The sequence below is a fragment of the Anopheles arabiensis genome (genome assembly GCF_016920715.1).
Source record: "Anopheles arabiensis isolate DONGOLA chromosome X unlocalized genomic scaffold, AaraD3 X_pericentromeric_contig0001, whole genome shotgun sequence".
Taxonomy (NCBI): Eukaryota; Metazoa; Arthropoda; class Insecta; order Diptera; family Culicidae; genus Anopheles; species Anopheles arabiensis.
This window is the reverse complement of record NW_024412079.1, coordinates 50,001-62,500: the sequence shown is the minus strand read 5'-3', so window position 1 is coordinate 62,500 and position 12,500 is coordinate 50,001. Positions and strand designations below refer to the sequence as shown.

The 12,500-nt window shown below is 43.9% G+C and overlaps 1 non-coding gene across 1 annotated transcript in view; it reads right to left on the bottom strand.

Annotated features, from left to right (window-relative positions):
- Positions 1-12,474: 12,474 nt before the first annotated feature.
- LOC120907007 overlaps positions 12,475-12,500 on the bottom strand; it is a 4,073-nt gene continuing 4,047 nt past the window's right edge. The window contains exon 1 of the ribosomal RNA XR_005740260.1: positions 12,475-12,500. This exon is cut by the window's right edge and continues 4,047 nt beyond it. This is a non-coding gene — a ribosomal RNA (large subunit ribosomal RNA).

Genomic DNA, 12,500 nt, shown 5'->3' with positions numbered 1-12,500 from the left:
GCCTAAGCTACTGGCCCGTAGAGTAAAATGGTACCCCCAACAAAGTTGTCGATTGACATTCTGATTGCACTTTTCATCATCTAGGTGCGTTCCTTACACGTTTTGAGGTGTTTTAGCGAAAAACATGTTTTGAGCCACACGAGCTCTCCGGCCCGTTCGGTGCACATTTTTGAAAAAGCTAGGAGCTGCCCCTAGGTTCGGGGTGTCACAAAATATTGAAAAGTGGTCAAAAACCGCTATCCAGAATCGGATGTAGAATCATTAGACGAACTTAAAATTGTTCCACGACCAATGTCTGCGACGTTTAGTATTCAAGATATGGCCCGCCCTAGGTCTGACCTGGCATTTTCGTGAAAATTTAAAGCATGGCCATAGGGACGGGTGAAATTGCTATTTTGAAGCAAAACCACCTCACTTTAAATGGCCATAACTTTTCAAAAACAAGAGCTAGGGTGCGTTCCTTACACGTTTTGAGGTGTTTTAGCGAAAAACATGTTTTGAGCCACACGAGCTCTCCGGCCCGTTCGGTGCACATTTTTGAAAAAGCTAGGAGCTGCCCCTAGGTTCGGGGTGTCACAAAATATTGAAAAGTGGTCAAAAAACCGCTATCCAGAATCGGATGTAGAATCATTAGACGAACTTAAAATTGTTCCACGACCAATGTCTGCGACGTTTAGTATTCAAGATATGGCCCGCCCTAGGTCTGACCTGGCATTTTCGTGAAAATTTAAAGCATGGCCATAGGGACGGGTGAAATTGCTATTTTGAAGCAAAAACCACCTCACTTTAAATGGCCATAACTTTTCAAAAACAAGAGCTAGGGTGCGTTCTTTACACGTTTTGAGGTGTTTTAGCGAAAAACATGTTTTGAGCCACACGAGCTCTCCGGCCCGTTCGGTGCACATTTTTGAAAAAGCTAGGAGCTGCCCCTAGGTTCGGGGTGTCACAAAATATTGAAAAGTGGTCAAAAACCGCTATCCAGAATCGGATGTAGAATCATTAGACGAACTTAAAATTGTTCCACGACCAATGTCTGCGACGTTTAGTATTCAAGATATGGCCCGCCCTAGGTCTGACCTGGCATTTTCGTGAAAATTTAAAGCATGGCCATAGGGACGGGTAAAATAGCTATTTTGAAGCAAAACCCGTCTGACTTTAAATGGCCATAACTTTTGAAAAACAAGAGCTAGGGTGCGTTCCTTACACGTTTTGAGGTGTTTTAGCGAAAAACATGTTTTGAGCCACACGAGCTCTCCGGCCCGTTCGGTGCACATTTTTGAAAAAAGCTAGGAGCTGCCCCTAGGTTCGGGGTGTCACAAAATATTGAAAAGTGGTCAAAAACCGCTATCCAGAATCGGATGTAGAATCATTAGACGAACTTAAAATTGTTCTACGACCAATGTCTGCGACGTTTAGTATTCAAGATATGGCCCGCCCTAGGTCTGACCTGGCATTTTCGTGAAAATTTAAAGCATGGCCATAGGGACGGGTAAAATAGCTATTTTGAAGCAAAAACCACCCCGACTTTAAATGGCCATAACTTTTGAAAAACAAGAGCTAGGGTGCGTTCCTTACACGTTTTGAGGTGTTTTAGCGAAAAACATGTTTTGAGCCACACGAGCTCTCCGGCCCGTTCGGTGCACATTTTTGAAAAAAGCTAGGAGCTGCCCCTAGGTTCGGGGTGTCACAAAATATTGAAAAGTGGTCAAAAACCGCTATCCAGAATCGGATGTAGAATCATTAGACGAACTTAAAATTGTTCTACGACCAATGTCTGCGACGTTTAGTATTCAAGATATGGCCCGCCCTAGGTCTGACCTGGCATTTTCGTGAAAATTTAAAGCATGGCCATAGGGACGGGTAAAATAGCTATTTTGAAGCAAAACCCGTCTGACTTTAAATGGCCATAACTTTTGAAAAACAAGAGCTAGGGTGCGTTCCTTACACGTTTTGAGGTGTTTTAGCGAAAAACATGTTTTGAGCCACACGAGCTCTCCGGCCCGTTCGGTGCACATTTTTGAAAAAGCTAGGAGCTGCCCCTAGGTTCGGGGTGTCACAAAATATTGAAAAGTGGTCAAAAACCGCTATCCAGAATCGGATGTAGAATCATTAGACGAACTTAAAATTGTTCTACGACCAATGTCTGCGACGTTTAGTATTCAAGATATGGCCCGCCCTAGGTCTGACCTGGCATTTTCGTGAAAATTTAAAGCATGGCCATAGGGACGGGTGAAATTGCTATTTTGAAGCAAAAACCACCTCACTTTAAATGGCCATAACTTTTCAAAAACAAGAGCTAGGGTGCGTTCCTTACACGTTTTGAGGTGTTTTAGCGAAAAACATGTTTTGAGCCACACGAGCTCTCCGGCCCGTTCGGTGCACATTTTTGAAAAAGCTAGGAGCTGCCCCTAGGTTCGGGGTGTCACAAAATATTGAAAAGTGGTCAAAAACCGCTATCCAGAATCGGATGTAGAATCATTAGACGAACTTAAAATTGTTCTACGACCAATGTCTGCGACGTTTAGTATTCAAGATATGGCCCGCCCTAGGTCTGACCTGGCATTTTCGTGAAAATTTAAAGCATGGCCATAGGGACGGGTGAAATTGCTATTTTGAAGCAAAACCACCTCACTTTAAATGGCCATAACTTTTCAAAAACAAGAGCTAGGGTGCGTTCTTTACACGTTTTGAGGTGTTTTAGCGAAAAACATGTTTTGAGCCACACGAGCTCTCCGGCCCGTTCGGTGCACATTTTTGAAAAAGCTAGGAGCTGCCCCTAGGTTCGGGGTGTCACAAAATATTGAAAAGTGGTCAAAAACCGCTATCCAGAATCGGATGTAGAATCATTAGACGAACTTAAAATTGTTCCACGACCAATGTCTGCGACGTTTAGTATTCAAGATATGGCCCGCCCTAGGTCTGACCTGGCATTTTCGTGAAAATTTAAAGCATGGCCATAGGGACGGGTAAAATAGCTATTTTGAAGCAAAACCCGTCTGACTTTAAATGGCCATAACTTTTGAAAAACAAGAGCTAGGGTGCGTTCCTTACACGTTTTGAGGTGTTTTAGCGAAAAACATGTTTTGAGCCACACGAGCTCTCCGGCCCGTTCGGTGCACATTTTTGAAAAAAGCTAGGAGCTGCCCCTAGGTTCGGGGTGTCACAAAATATTGAAAAGTGGTCAAAAACCGCTATCCAGAATCGGATGTAGAATCATTAGACGAACTTAAAATTGTTCTACGACCAATGTCTGCGACGTTTAGTATTCAAGATATGGCCCGCCCTAGGTCTGACCTGGCATTTTCGTGAAAATTTAAAGCATGGCCATAGGGACGGGTAAAATAGCTATTTTGAAGCAAAAACCCGTCTGACTTTAAATGGCCATAACTTTTGAAAAACAAGAGCTAGGGTGCGTTCCTTACACGTTTTGAGGTGTTTTAGCGAAAAACATGTTTTGAGCCACACGAGCTCTCCGGCCCGTTCGGTGCACATTTTTGAAAAAAGCTAGGAGCTGCCCCTAGGTTCGGGGTGTCACAAAATATTGAAAAGTGGTCAAAAACCGCTATCCAGAATCGGATGTAGAATCATTAGACGAACTTAAAATTGTTCTACGACCAATGTCTGCGACGTTTAGTATTCAAGATATGGCCCGCCCTAGGTCTGACCTGGCATTTTCGTGAAAATTTAAAGCATGGCCATAGGGACGGGTGAAATTGCTATTTTGAAGCAAAAACCACCCCGACTTTAAATGGCCATAACTTTTCGAAAAACAAGAGCTAGGGTGCGTTCTTTACACGTTTTGAGGTGTTTTAGCGAAAAACATGTTTTGAGCCACACGAGCTCTCCGGCCCGTTCGGTGCACATTTTTGAAAAAGCTAGGAGCTGCCCCTAGGTTCGGGGTGTCACAAAATATTGAAAAGTGGTCAAAAACCGCTATCCAGAATCGGATGTAGAATCATTAGACGAACTTAAAATTGTTCCCACGACCAATGTCTGCGACGTTTAGTATTCAAGATATGGCCCGCCCTAGGTCTGACCTGGCATTTTCGTGAAAATTTAAAGCATGGCCATAGGGACGGGTGAAATTGCTATTTTGAAGCAAAAAACCGTTCTGACTTTTTAAATGGCCATAACTTTTCTGAAAAACAAGAGCTAGGGTGCGTTCTTACACGTTTTGAGGTGTTTTAGCGAAAACATGTTTTGAGCCACACGAGCTCTCCGGCCCGTTCGGTGCACATTTTTGAAAAAGCTAGGAGCTGCCCCTAGGTTCGGGGTGTCACAAAATATTGAAAAGTGGTCAAAAACCGCTATCCAGAATCGGATGTAGAATCATTAGACGAACTTAAAATTGTTCTACGACCAATGTCTGCGACGTTTAGTATTCAAGATATGGCCCGCCCTAGGTCTGACCTGGCATTTTCGTGAAAATTTAAAGCATGGCCATAGGGACGGGTGAAATTGCTATTTTGAAGCAAAAACCACCTCACTTTAAATGGCCATAACTTTTCGAAAACAAGAGCTAGGGTGCGTTCTTTACACGTTTTGAGGTGTTTTAGCGAAAAACATGTTTTGAGCCACACGAGCTCTCCGGCCCGTTCGGTGCACATTTTGAAAAAGCTAGGAGCTGCCCCTAGGTTCGGGGTGTCACAAAATATTGAAAAGTGGTCAAAAACCGCTATCCAGAATCGGATGTAGAATCATTAGACGAACTTAAAATTGTTCTACGACCAATGTCTGCGACGTTTAGTATTCAAGATATGGCCCGCCCTAGGTCTGACCTGGCATTTTCGTGAAAATTTAAAGCATGGCCATAGGGACGGGTGAAATTGCTATTTTGAAGCAAAAACCACCTCACTTTAAATGGCCATAACTTTTCAAAAACAAGAGCTAGGGTGCGTTCTTTACACGTTTTGAGGTGTTTTAGCGAAAAACATGTTTTGAGCCACACGAGCTCTCCGGCCCGTTCGGTGCACATTTTTGAAAAAGCTAGGAGCTGCCCCTAGGTTCGGGGTGTCACAAAATATTGAAAAGTGGTCAAAAACCGCTATCCAGAATCGGATGTAGAATCATTAGACGAACTTAAAATTGTTCCACGACCAATGTCTGCGACGTTTAGTATTCAAGATATGGCCCGCCCTAGGTCTGACCTGGCATTTTCGTGAAAATTTAAAGCATGGCCATAGGGACGGGTGAAATAGCCATTTTGGAAGCAAAAACCCGTCTGACTTTTAAAATGGCCATAACTTTTGAAAAACAAGAGCTAGGGTGCGTTCCTTACACGTTTTGAGGTGTTTTAGCGAAAAACATGTTTTGAGCCACACGAGCTCTCCGGCCCGTTCGGTGCACATTTTTGAAAAAGCTAGGAGCTGCCCCTAGGTTCGGGGTGTCACAAAATATTGAAAAGTGGTCAAAAAACCGCTATCCAGAATCGGATGTAGAATCATTAGACGAACTTAAAATTGTTCCACGACCAATGTCTGCGACGTTTAGTATTCAAGATATGGCCCGCCCTAGGTCTGACCTGGCATTTTCGTGAAAATTTAAAGCATGGCCATAGGGACGGGTGAAATTGCTATTTTGAAGCAAAACCACCTCACTTTAAATGGCCATAACTTTGGAAAAACAAGAGCTAGGGTGCGTTCTTTACACGTTTTGAGGTGTTTTAGCGAAAAACATGTTTTGAGCCACACGAGCTCTCCGGCCCGTTCGGTGCACATTTTTGAAAAAGCTAGGAGCTGCCCCTAGGTTCGGGGTGTCACAAAATATTGAAAAGTGGTCAAAAACCGCTATCCAGAATCGGATGTAGAATCATTAGACGAACTTAAAATTGTTCCACGACCAATGTCTGCGACGTTTAGTATTCAAGATATGGCCCGCCCTAGGTCTGACCTGGCATTTTCGTGAAAATTTAAAGCATGGCCATAGGGACGGGTAAAATAGCTATTTTGAAGCAAAAACCCGTCTGACTTTAAATGGCCATAACTTTTGAAAAACAAGAGCTAGGGTGCGTTCCTTACACGTTTTGAGGTGTTTTAGCGAAAACATGTTTTGAGCCACACGAGCTCTCCGGCCCGTTCGGTGCACATTTTTGAAAAAGCTAGGAGCTGCCCCTAGGTTCGGGGTGTCACAAAATATTGAAAAGTGGTCAAAAACCGCTATCCAGAATCGGATGTAGAATCATTAGACGAACTTAAAATTGTTCTACGACCAATGTCTGCGACGTTTAGTATTCAAGATATGGCCCGCCCTAGGTCTGACCTGGCATTTTCGTGAAAATTTAAAGCATGGCCATAGGGACGGGTAAATTGCTATTTTGGAAGCAAAAAACCCGTCTGACTTTAAATGGCCATAACTTTTGAAAAACAAGAGCTAGGGTGCGTTCTTTACACGTTTTGAGGTGTTTTAGCGAAAACATGTTTTGAGCCACACGAGCTCTCCGGCCCGTTCGGTGCACATTTTGAAAAAAGCTAGGAGCTGCCCCTAGGTTCGGGGTGTCACAAAATATTGAAAAGTGGTCAAAAACCGCTATCCAGAATCGGATGTAGAATCATTAGACGAACTTAAAATTGTTCTACGACCAATGTCTGCGACGTTTAGTATTCAAGATATGGCCCGCCCTAGGTCTGACCTGGCATTTTCGTGAAAATTTAAAGCATGGCCATAGGGACGGGTAAAATAGCTATTTTGAAGCAAAACCCGTCTGACTTTAAATGGCCATAACTTTTGAAAAACAAGAGCTAGGGTGCGTTCCTTACACGTTTTGAGGTGTTTTAGCGAAAACATGTTTTGAGCCACACGAGCTCTCCGGCCCGTTCGGTGCACATTTTTGAAAAAGCTAGGAGCTGCCCCTAGGTTCGGGGTGTCACAAAATATTGAAAAGTGGTCAAAAAACCGCTATCCAGAATCGGATGTAGAATCATTAGACGAACTTAAAATTGTTCCACGACCAATGTCTGCGACGTTTAGTATTCAAGATATGGCCCGCCCTAGGTCTGACCTGGCATTTTCGTGAAAATTTAAAGCATGGCCATAGGGACGGGTGAAATTGCTATTTTGAAGCAAAAACCACCTCACTTTAAATGGCCATAACTTTTCAAAAACAAGAGCTAGGGTGCGTTCTTTACACGTTTTGAGGTGTTTTAGCGAAAACATGTTTTGAGCCACACGAGCTCTCCGGCCCGTTCGGTGCACATTTTTGAAAAAGCTAGGAGCTGCCCCTAGGTTCGGGGTGTCACAAAATATTGAAAAGTGGTCAAAAACCGCTATCCAGAATCGGATGTAGAATCATTAGACGAACTTAAAATTGTTCTACGACCAATGTCTGCGACGTTTAGTATTCAAGATATGGCCCGCCCTAGGTCTGACCTGGCATTTTCGTGAAAATTTAAAGCATGGCCATAGGGACGGGTGAAATTGCTATTTTGAAGCAAAAACCACGCCTCACTTTAAATGGCCATAACTTTTCAAAAACAAGAGCTAGGGTGCGTTCTTTACACGTTTTGAGGTGTTTTAGCGAAAAACATGTTTTGAGCCACACGAGCTCTCCGGCCCGTTCGGTGCACATTTTGAAAAAGCTAGGAGCTGCCCCTAGGTTCGGGGTGTCACAAAATATTGAAAAGTGGTCAAAAACCGCTATCCAGAATCGGATGTAGAATCATTAGACGAACTTAAAATTGTTCTACGACCAATGTCTGCGACGTTTAGTATTCAAGATATGGCCCGCCCTAGGTCTGACCTGGCATTTTCGTGAAAATTTAAAGCATGGCCATAGGGACGGGTGAAATAGCTATTTTGAAGCAAAAACCCTCGACTTTAAATGGCCATAACTTTTCAAAAACAAGAGCTAGGGTGCGTTCTTACACGTTTTGAGGTGTTTTAGCGAAAAACATGTTTTGAGCCACACGAGCTCTCCGGCCCGTTCGGTGCACATTTTTGAAAAAAGCTAGGAGCTGCCCCTAGGTTCGGGGTGTCACAAAATATTGAAAAGTGGTCAAAAACCGCTATCCAGAATCGGATGTAGAATCATTAGACGAACTTAAAATTGTTCTACGACCAATGTCTGCGACGTTTAGTATTCAAGATATGGCCCGCCCTAGGTCTGACCTGGCATTTTCGTGAAAATTTAAAGCATGGCCATAGGGACGGGTAAAATAGCTATTTTGAAGCAAAACCACCTGACTTTAAATGGCCATAACTTTTGAAAAACAAGAGCTAGGGTGCGTTCTTTACACGTTTTGAGGTGTTTTAGCGAAAACATGTTTTGAGCCACACGAGCTCTCCGGCCCGTTCGGTGCACATTTTTGAAAAAGCTAGGGAGCTGCCCCTAGGTTCGGGGTGTCACAAAATATTGAAAAGTGGTCAAAAACCGCTATCCAGAATCGGATGTAGAATCATTAGACGAACTTAAAATTGTTCTACGACCAATGTCTGCGACGTTTAGTATTCAAGATATGGCCCGCCCTAGGTCTGACCTGGCATTTTCGTGAAAATTTAAAGCATGGCCATAGGGACGGGTAAAATAGCTATTTTGAAGCAAAAACCCGTCTGACTTTAAATGGCCATAACTTTTCAAAAACAAGAGCTAGGGTGCGTTCTTTACACGTTTTGAGGTGTTTTAGCGAAAAACATGTTTTGAGCCACACGAGCTCTCCGGCCCGTTCGGTGCACATTTTGAAAAAGCTAGGAGCTGCCCCTAGGTTCGGGGTGTCACAAAATATTGAAAAGTGGTCAAAAACCGCTATCCAGAATCGGATGTAGAATCATTAGACGAACTTAAAATTGTTCTACGACCAATGTCTGCGACGTTTAGTATTCAAGATATGGCCCGCCCTAGGTCTGACCTGGCATTTTCGTGAAAATTTAAAGCATGGCCATAGGGACGGGTAAAATAGCTATTTTGAAGCAAAACCCACTGACTTTAAATGGCCATAACTTTTGAAAAACAAGAGCTAGGGTGCGTTCCTTACACGTTTTGAGGTGTTTTAGCGAAAAACATGTTTTGAGCCACACGAGCTCTCCGGCCCGTTCGGTGCACATTTTTGAAAAAGCTAGGAGCTGCCCCTAGGTTCGGGGTGTCACAAAATATTGAAAAGTGGTCAAAAAACCGCTATCCAGAATCGGATGTAGAATCATTAGACGAACTTAAAATTGTTCCACGACCAATGTCTGCGACGTTTAGTATTCAAGATATGGCCCGCCCTAGGTCTGACCTGGCATTTTCGTGAAAATTTAAAGCATGGCCATAGGGACGGGTGAAATTGCTATTTTGAAGCAAAACCACCTCTGACTTTAAATGGCCATAACTTTCAAAAACAAGAGCTAGGGTGCGTTCCTTACACGTTTTGAGGTGTTTTAGCGAAAAACATGTTTTGAGCCACACGAGCTCTCCGGCCCGTTCGGTGCACATTTTTGAAAAAAAGCTAGGGGAGCTGCCCTAGGTTCGGGGTGTCACAAAATATTGAAAAGTGGTCAAAAACCGCTATCCAGAATCGGATGTAGAATCATTAGACGAACTTAAAATTGTTCTACAACCCCCAGTCCGACGCCTCGTATTCGAGATATAGCACTTTGTAGGTCTGACCAAGCAAATTTGTACTGAAATGTATGGCGGACATGTTATTCATTAAACAACATTAACTTGCATCGTGCCCTACTTCATCGGCACAGCTACTATCGACTATCTATTGTTGAAATGGATTGAGTTTGACCATTTTAGCTCTTTTCTTATGCCGTGCACCAACAGTGTGTACCGATCAGGAAAGTACACTACTTACGCGTTCATGGATGTATATGTTGGTACAAGTTGCCGGTCGGAATAGCAGTGCACCAAAACTGTGTACCGATCAGGAAAGTACAAGACGGAGGGCGCAGCCCGAGCGTACGCGTTCATAGATGTCCATGTTGGTACAACCTACATGTACGTACCTTGTTTTTGTATCAAAAGTTCCAATAAAGTGTTTGTATGCTTAAAATGCTTATCTCAACCGGTCACCTTTTGGCCTGCCCTTTTATAGACAGAAACCTAGAACGATACTCGCGATGTTTGTGTTTTTCCATTCGCCCGGGACGACGAAATGAGCTCTGTGCACATCGTGTAGAAAACTGTCTCCTCCTCGTATGTTTTTGTCCCTCCACGCATATAATCACCCACATTTGTGTTCAACACGGACGGCGCAGCCCGAGCGAACGCGTTAATGTTTATGTTTGTGCACACTAAAGTTACAATCCTAGGATTTGGTTATTGCGTCGCAGTGCCCGACCGTCGCGGACACCATTCTTGGACAAAAGTCCAAGTACGTAGAGTACATTCCCTAGGTATGTGCCCGTTCGTGACTTTCGTTGCGTGCTTACAGACACGCTTGGGTATGTTTACCATACAAGGTTTACTAGGAAAACCTGGGAAGGACGCTTGCCCTCCCGTCGCGGACACCATTCTTGGAAAGAAGTCCTGGTACTTAGCGTTCTTTAATGTACTTGATCAGTTTGTATTGCAATTGCTTTGTGCCATTGACTTTTGCTAATGCTCACTAAGGGGTGTTCGTTTGCGATGTGTATGATAAGCAACTGTCTATTCTTACCAGCAGTTAATCAACACTTTTCACCCAAATCATAGGAACGTAGAGTACTTTCCCTGATCGGTACACAATTTTGGTGCACCTCTAACTTCGCCAGCACTTTATCGTTACGTTTTGTGCACAACCTTGGGACATGGTGTAAGTTTCATCATTGTTATGTTTGATTCGGTTTATTATGATTGAAAAATACGCTACGTCCAAGAAATCTGAACTCGAATACTTTTGCCACGTTGCGCAAAAAGCTACTGAGCAACTCCTAGCCGTTTACCGATTTAAAATTTAATTTTCGTTATTAGTTTTAAAAATACGCTAAGTCCCAAAAATCTGAACTCGAATACTTTTTCTATGTGCCGCCAAAAGCTACTGAGCAACTCCTAGCCGTTTACCGATTTAAAATTTAATTTTCGTTATTAGTTTTAAAAAATACGCTAAGTCCCAAAAATCTGAACTCGAATACTTTTCTATGTGCCGCTAAAAGCTACTGAGCAACGCCTAGGTTGGTACATTTCTGGTACATGGAGTGTATGCGTGCAGGCGTACTGCCGTGCTGGACTGGAAAATCGCACTTGCTACTAGAACGTAGAGTAATTCCCCTAGATAGGTGCTTTTGCATGCCTCTGTTCGACGTCCATGCAACTTGGAACGTGCGACACACGTAGCTAGGCTTCCCCATACATATTCCTAGGGTAGCACCAAATTGCACACTTTCAGGGGTATATTTTGGTACGGTGTACTGTGCATGGTACAAGTATCATTAGCTCGTGCAATTTATTTTGCATCAAGTTGCGATTGCTGGTGCGTCGAGATAGGAGTGTTTCGCGACTTTTGCCAAGCTTTGGTGCCATTTGGTGAATAATTAATGTTCTAGCCACAATAAACGTGCCACATAATGCCAATAACGAAAACGCCATTTTCAAGGGACTTCCAGTCAAAATGTTTGCAATCAGCGCTTTCCTGTCGAGTTCAGGATTTGGGACTGAGCGATTTTTTCACGATCCAATCAAACGACCAGTTCGTGAATAAACAATTCATACAACAGTACATCCCTTCAAAGTAGAAAAAAGCCGAATGCTAGGGAGCTCCAGTCAAAAACGTTGTCATTGGCGCTTTCTTCTCGAGTTCAGGATTTGGGACTTAGCGTTTTTTTCACGATCCAGCCAAAGACCAGATCGTGAAATAAACAATTAACACAACTGTACTAGTACATCCCTTCAACTGAAGCAAGCGCACCATACATGACCCGTACGCTAATCATCCAAGCACATGACACGTCAACTAAGTCAACACATGATACAACTTGGAAAACTGACGGGTAAGTAGGTCATCTCGTACACGACGACACACCGACCAAACCAGGTCAACACGTCACATGCACAAGACATCCTACTACCAAGGCCGACCACCTCGACACACGACCTGTTAACCGAACATGGTCAACACCATCATGTGCAAGGCAACCGGGCCAAACGGGTCAACTTATACAACTTGTAACGAGCATGTGTAAGCTTACTGGTGTGGTCCGCACGGTCCTCACATCAAGACAATCAAGTCGAGAACGAGGCACGCCGACAAGCTCATTAGTGTTAAGTGTCCTTCTCCATCCTATGTCAAGTCACTCGTCTGACACGGAAGTAGCCAACTCTTGTCCACTAGTATAAAGGAACGGTCTCCAGACCAGGTCAAGTCACTCGTCTGACAAGGAAGGAGCACGCACCAAGCTTCACCAGAGCACGGTACCACGGTCCCCAGACCAAGATGGTTAGTTACGCCAACGAGGAAGGGGCACGCGTTCCCTTGCTACACTCAACTTAGTACACTCATGCTCTCACAAGAGTATCCCCTGTGTCGACGTGGTCCCCAGACCAAGACGAGCTTGCGCACATCGAGGAAGGGGCACACGGACAAACCACCAAGCATGGGTCGCCT